The 7,809-nt window shown below is 42.7% G+C and overlaps 1 protein-coding gene across 2 annotated transcripts in view; it reads right to left on the bottom strand.

Annotated features, from left to right (window-relative positions):
* TMEM45A (transmembrane protein 45A) overlaps positions 1–7,809 on the bottom strand; it is a 105,855-nt gene that overhangs the window by 63,864 nt on the left and 34,182 nt on the right. The gene's annotated exons all lie outside the window — the stretch shown is intronic.

Raw genomic sequence — 7,809 nt, 5'->3', positions numbered from 1 at the left:
AGCAACACCTTTTAACAAAGATTCTGTCTTGATAGAGCCAAGTGAGCAGAGGGTAATAAATATGACGGTAACAAGAATCTCGCCCAACAGCCTCTCGGGATTGAGAGCTCTCAAACATAAGTATAGCCATTGGCTGGTGTGGCTCAGTTGGTTGTGCATCATCCCATGTACCAAAAAGGTTACTCTATTCTTAGTCAGGGCACATGCCTGGTTTGTGGGCTCAATCCCTGGTATTTGTGGGCTCAATGCCTGGAATGGGGCATGCAGGAGGCAGCTGATCAATGTTTTACTCTCGCATCAATGTTTCTCTATCCCCTCTTCTCTAACTCTCTCTCTAAAAATTGATTTAAAAACCTTGAAAAAAAAGAAACACACAATAACCCTCATGAACATAGATGCCAAAATCCTCAACAAAATTCTAGCAAATCAGATCCAGCAATACATCAGAAAGATCATACACCATGACCAAGTAGGATTTATTCCAGGGATGCAAGGATGGTACAATATCCGCAAATCAATAAACGTGATACATCACATTGACAAATTGAGAGATAAAAATCACATAGTCATATCAATTGATGCAGAAAAAGCATTTGACAAAATCCAACACCCTTTCCTGATAAAAACTCTCAGCAAGGTGGGAATAGAAGGATCATACCTCAACATAATAAAAGCCATATATGATAAACCCACAGCCAACATCATACTCAATGGGCAAAAACTAAAACCATTTCCCCTAAGAACAGGAACAAGACAGGGATGCCCACTCTCACCACGCGTGTTCAACATAGTACTGGAAGTACTAGCCATTGTAATCAGACAAGAAGAAGAAATAAAAAGCATCCAAATTGGAAAAGAAGAAGTAAAACTGTCCTTATTCACAGATGACATGATACTGTACATAGAAAACCCTAAAGACTCCATCAAAAAATTATTAGACTTAATAAATGAATTCAGGAATGTAGCAGGATACAAAATTAACACCAAGAAATCTATGGCATTTCTATACACCAATAATGAACTTACAGAAAGAGAGACTAAAAAAGCAATCCCATTTACCATCGCACCAAAAAAAATTAAGATACCTAGGAATAAACTTAACTAAGGAGGTAAAAGACCTATATACGGAAAACTACAGGATACTGAAAAAGGAGACAGAGGAAGACATAAAGAGATGGAAGAACATACCATGTTTATGGATTGGTAGAATCAACATCATTAAAATGTCCATACTACCCAAAGCAATCTATAGATTCAATGCACTTCCCATTAAAATACCAACAGCATACCCTGCTTGGCCCTGGAGGATGGCTGGTTAGCCAGAGACGGGTAAGATTCCTCAGGGAAGGAACAACCTAAGACAGGCACAGTCACAGAGGGACCATCAGGAGAGAACTTGGGGGTCAACAGAGGTGGGGCACAGACCCTCACCCCCCCCAACTTTGCAGGGGCCTGAACCCTCACCCCTTCTGAGGGAGATCTCCTGCCCCCATGGCTGCTTCGCTTCCCATGCCCAGCTCAGATCAGGACCCAGGTAACAGACAGAGACTTGGCCGACAGCAACTGCCCTCTCACTCAACAAGACTTGTTTGAGTGGTCTTGTACCCATGGTGTGGGGAAGTGGGTTTTTGTTATCTAAATCCAGCATAGCACCAGGAATGCTCAGGGCCTACTCAAGAAGGCAAATAATCCTTTCCACTAATACTTACAGGGTAAAATAAGATTGTTGTTAGAGTATTAAATTTGACAGTAAAATAGTAGACAAGTTTTCAGACTAATTTAAATTGGTTAATTGAAATAAGCGAATATTCTAGAAAAATTAATTGTACTGGACAAAAAGCTGTTCCTAAAGTGTTAACTAAAATTTTTATTGGTAGTTCATCTCATGGTAAAATTGCATAACACGTAATGAACCTAAAGCAGTCATATTTTAGTGCAAAAAATTAAAATTTAAAAGCTATCAAGACTACATTATAAAATTTCCAAAAGCCTCCTAATATTTAAATCAAAAAAGGGGGGATAGTAGAAGAATATAATGTAAGGAAAAATATCACATAAGTAAATTACATCTAGAAAAATTTTACTTTAGAAAATTAACTTTCATTTGTAATGCTAACAGCAAGACACCCATGAAAAACACACATGGTGTCAAAACAAGCCAAAGGAAAATTGTTTGGGCAAAAAATGAAAAAGGATCCCAAGTCAAATTTATAGAAAAGATTCCTTTATTAACTTTTGATCGAGAATATGTTTGTATATTTTCAGAAAACAACTCCAAGACCATGTGGATTCCTGCAACAGAGAGGAATTGACAGGACTACTCCAGACATAAAGACGGAAGAGAAACAGTCCAGAGATGGAAGACGCTGACAACGCCTTGCCATACTAGCAGTCAGCAGCTGTGCGTCGCTGCAGGTTGCCCAGGACCAAACCAGAGAGGGTCGGACCTGCATTATCACCATTTGTCCACCATCCAAAACTGAAATATCATTGCTGACACGTACACATAAGGAACTGTTTGACATTGAAATTGGGACTCAAAAGAACTGTTGGCCCAGAAAGAAACTCACTACAGACTTATTCATTTGCCTCTCAGCATAACCATTATTGCTTGTCTCATTTTCAGTTCTTATAAGTGTATTTCTAGTATCACATGATCTCACTCATCTAGGGGAAATAATGAACAACACAAACTGATGAACAAAAACAGACCCGGAGACAGGGAAGCATTGATCAGACTGTCAAACCTCAGAGGGAAGGTAGGGGAGGGTGGGGGTAAGGGGAAAAGATCAACCAAAGAACTTGTGTGCATGCATATAAGCCTAATCAGTGGTCAAGGACAACAGGGGGAGTGGGGGTATGCGTGGGGAGGGGTTTGGGATGGGAATGGGGGGATGAGGACAAATATGTGATACCTTAATCAATAAAGTAATTTTAAAAAAAAAGAAATTAAATAAATAAATAAATAAATAAGATACCAATGGCATATTTCGCAGACCTAGAACGAACTTTCCAAAAATTCATCTGGAATAAAAAAGAACCCAAATAGCTATGGCAATCCTGAGAAAGAAGAACAAACTAGGTGGGATCTCAATACCAGATTTCAAGCTGTATTACAAAGCCACTGTTCTCAAAACATCCTGGTACCGGCACAAGAACAGATTTATAGATCAATTGAATAGAACAGAGAACCCAGAAATCGACCCACGCCACTATGCTCAATTAATATTCGATAAAGGAGGCATGAACATACAATGGAGTCAAGACAGTCTCTTCAATAAATAGTGTTGGGAAAATTGGACAGATACATGCAAAAAAAAAATGAAACTAGACCACCAACTTACACCATACACAAAAATAAACTCAAAATGGATAAAGGACTTAAACATAAGACGGGAAACCATAAAAATACTAGAGGAATCCACAGGCAGAGAAATCTCAGACATATGCCGAAGCAATTTCTTCACTGATACTGCTCCTAGGGCAATGGAAACTAAAGAGAAAATAAACAAATGGGACTACATCAAAATAAAAAGCTTTTGCACAGCAAAAGAAACCATCAATGAAACAACAAAAAAGCCCACAGCATGGGAGAACATATTTGCCAGTGTTATCACCAATAAGGGCTTAATCTCCAACATTTACAGGGAACTCATACAACTTAACAAAAGGAAGATAAACAACCCAATCAAAAAATGGGCAACGGACTTAAATAGATACTTTTCGAAAGAAGACAGAAGGAAGGCCAAGAGGCATATGAAAACATGCACAAAGTCACTAATCATCCGAGAGATGCAAATCAAAATGACAATGAGGTACCATCTCACACCTGTCAGAATGGCTATCATCAACAAATCAACAAACGGCAAGTGCTGGTGAGGATGCGGAGAAAAAGGAACCCTTGTGCACTGCTGGTGGGAATGCAGACTGGTGTAGCCACTATGGAGAACAGTATGGAGTTTCCTCAAAAAACTAAAAATGGAACTCCCATTTGACCTAGTAATCCCACTTCTAGGAATATATCCCAAGAAACTAGAAACACCAGTTAGAAAGGACATATGCACCCCTATGTTCATAGCAGCACAATTTACAATAGCTAAGATTTGAAAACAGCCTAGGGCCCGTCAGCAAATGAGTGGATTAAAAAACTGTGGTACATCTACACAATGGAATACTACGCTGCAGTAAAAAAGAAGGAGTTCTTACCATTTGCAACAGCATGGATGAAACTGGAGAGCATTATGCTAAGTGAAATAAGCCAGGCAGAGAAAGATAAATATCACATGATCTCACTCATTTATGGAATATAATGAACAACATAAACTAATGAACAAAAATAGGTCCAGAGACAGAGAAACATCGATCAGACCATTAAACTTCAGAGGGAAGGTAGGGAGGGTGAGGGTAAGGGGGGAGAGATCAACCAAAGGATTTGTATGCATGCACATAAGCCTAACCAATGGACACAGACAACAGGTGGGTGAGGGCATGAGTGGTGGGAAAAGAGGGGGGAGTAATGGGGGAATAAGGACACATATGTAACACCTCAATCAATCAATAAATAAAATAAATAAATAAATAAACACACAATGAGCCCTAGCTGGTGTTGCTCAGTGGGTAGAGTGGCAGCCTGTGTACTGAAGGGTCCTGGCTTTTATTCCAGTCAAGAGAACATGCCCAGGTTGCAGGCTTAATCCCCAGCAGGGGGCGTGCAGAAGGCAGCCAATCAATGATTTTCTCTTATTGTTGATGTTTCTGTCTCTCTCCCTCTCCCTTCCTCTGTGAAATCAATAAAAATATTTAAAACACACACATACACACACACACACACACACACACACACACACAATGAAACACAAGTACAGACCAAGGCCAGCCTATTTGTACATGCTTCTGTAAATTCAGATAGAAGATAGTACACTTCAATGTTATACCATCCTATCTAATAAAAGAGTAATATGCAAATTGACTGTCACTCCAACACACAAGATGGCTGCCCCCATGTGGTCAAAGATGGCTACCCCCATGTGGACACAAGATGGCCGCCACAAGATAGCCAGCAGGAGAGGGCAGTTGGGAGGGACCAGGCCTGCAAGGGAGGCAGTTGTGGGTGATCAGGCCAGTAGGGGAGGGCAGTTGGGGGTGACCAGGTCACCAGAGGAGGGAAGTTGGGGGTGACCAGGCCTGCAGGGAAGGGCAGTTGGGGGGGACCCAGGCCTGCAGGGGAGAGCAGTTGGGGGAGACCAGCCCTGCAGGAGAGGGCAGTTAGGGGTGACCAGGCTCGCAGGTGAGGGCAGTTTGGGGGGACCAGGCCTGCAGGGAAGGGCAGTTTGGGGGTACCCAGGGCTCTAGGGGAGGGTAGTTGGGAGGGGGGACCAGACCAGCAGGGGAGAGCAGTTAGGGGCAATGAGGCTGGCAGGGGAGCAGTTAGGCATCAATCAGGCTGGTAGGGGAGTGGTTCGGGGGTGATCAGGCTGGCAGGCAGAAGTGGTTCAGGGCAATCAGGAAGGCAGGCAGGTGAACAGTTGGGAGCCAGCAGTTGTGGATTGTGAGAGGGATGTCCGACTGTCCATTTAGGCCCGATTCTACTGGGATCAGGCCTAAACGGGCAGTCAGACATCCCTCAAGGGGTCCCAGATTGGAGAGGGTGCAGGCTGGGCTGAGGAACCCCCCACCCTGTGCACAAATTCTGTGCACCGGGCCTCTAGTTAAAAATAAGTAAAAATAATCCACAAGAGTAAGGCCTATGTCCTTAACAAAGGCGCACTCCTAAAAAAAAAAAAAAAAAAAAGCCCTAACCAGTTTGGCTCAGTGGATAGAGCGTCGGCCTTCAGACTCAAGGGTCCCAGGTTCGATTCCGGTCAAGGGCATGTACCTTGGTTGCAGGCACATCCCCAGTAGGAGGTGTGCAGGAGGCAGCTGATTGATGTTTCTCTCTCGTCAATGTTTCTAACTCTCTCTCCCTCTCCCTTCCTCCCTGTAAAAAAACAATAAAATATATTTTAAAAAAAAAAAATCAAGGCAAGTGACAATTCATCCTCCAAATATCTCACATTTCCTGATCCTGAGAGGCAGTTCAGGGGCCAGAGTCAGCCCTACAGCCACTGCCTGGCACCTCCCCACCCCCTTCCTGGCAGGGTCTGGCCCAAGGAGGAATTAGTCCCTAGAAATTAGAAACTCCCATGGAATTTCTCATGCATACCATCATTATAGCCTCATAGATTAGGTGGAAAGTGAAAGCGAAGAGGCTGTGACTGTCAGTGAAGCTGGGCTCATTACCACCATGCCCAACATTTACTCTCTTGCCACTAATTCCATTGACTTTTTAAGCATAGATCTGAACTCAGGGTTGGACAGATGTGGGCAGGCACATAACCAGAGAACCATGTTGCTACCTGAGAGAGAACTAGAAGTATTAGGAAAGCATGGCTTCTATTAAACCTCCACTCTTCTGGAAACAATAAAAAAAGCCAACACCTCTCCTGACATTACTAAGATGCTCAGAAATATACTTCATAGTCGCAGCAAATGGGCCCAGAGCTGTACTGGAGCCAAGGTGCAGAAAGAAGGCAGGAGTTAATGTGGCAAGGATGCTCTGGTCCAAACAGGTACAAGACTAGTTCCACCGGTCAGAGTGGCTCTGGCTGGCGTCACTCTCATGTGATCTGAGTAGGCAGGAGAAAACCAGATCCATTTGGCACAAGAGTATGTGTGTACGTGCTGAGGTTAGCGTGGCACAAGAGCTGTAGCCAAGGAGAGGTTAACATTTGAAATGTAAATAAGCCCTGCCAAGGCGCAGCAGACACCAAAAAGGGGAAACTAAAGTTAATTCCCACCACACACAACCTCAGCTAGAGATGCAGATGTCGCCTGCACTTCATCTGTCCAACACTGCCAGTGGGTAGTTGAGCACGTGCCAGAGGAATTTAAGCTCTACTAAATCCCAAATTAGAAGTCATCCAAGGCCTTCACAGAGATACCCTCTCTAAACTTTTCTCTCAGCTTCTAAAGTGTTCTTCAACATTTGGAGATGATTGGAAAATAAATATCATCCTTTCCTAAAGCTAATAAAATGTTCACCACTCATCTGCCAGGGGCCAAGGAAGAATTAGGGAGTCTCTTTGATGTGAATCCCACCCTGATAATGCAAAGTTTGCATCCAGGTCCCACGCTGGCAGTGACACCATGATGACCCCAACATTTTTGCCTCCCATTATTCCTCTGCTTCCTAGACCAGGTCAGGAAAAGTGAGAAGTATTTCTTGGTGATGAGATACCTCTGGTCCCATTGTCTTAGGGAAAAAATGGTGAAAGCAGAGGCTGCTATTGTCCAAAGGTATGAAATCCCGTTGACAACCGCTGTGTGCCTGCTTCTCCAAGTGATGCAGACAAAAGACTCGCACCAGAGGGCCAGCCCCACAATGGCTATAGCAAGCTGCATAGATTTGAAGGACCCTATGGAGTGTGTATGTCTTGGGGCAGGCGGTTATATAAAAAAGCATTGCAAGGAAAACCACACAAGGCAGAAAAAGAGCAGAAGACAAAAACAGGAACCAAAAACAAGGGCAATGAATTGAAAACAGTAATAAATACAGTAAATTTTAAAATACTGTCAGTAATCACTTTCTACGTCAATGGTCTACATGCATCAATTAAAATACAAGTTTGTCAGAGTGGATTTTCAAAAAAGATCCAACTATATATTGCCTACAAGAAGCTCACTTTAAATATAAAGATACATGTAGATTAAGGGATGAAACAAGATATATTATGCTAACCCTAAGTAGCAGTAGCTATGTTGATTTCAGAG

Source organism: Cnephaeus nilssonii (genome assembly GCF_951640355.1).
Source record: "Cnephaeus nilssonii genome assembly, chromosome: 3".
Taxonomy (NCBI): Eukaryota; Metazoa; Chordata; class Mammalia; order Chiroptera; family Vespertilionidae; genus Cnephaeus; species Cnephaeus nilssonii.
Note: the sequence above shows the minus strand (reverse complement) of the source record. Positions and strands in the feature narration are given on the sequence as shown.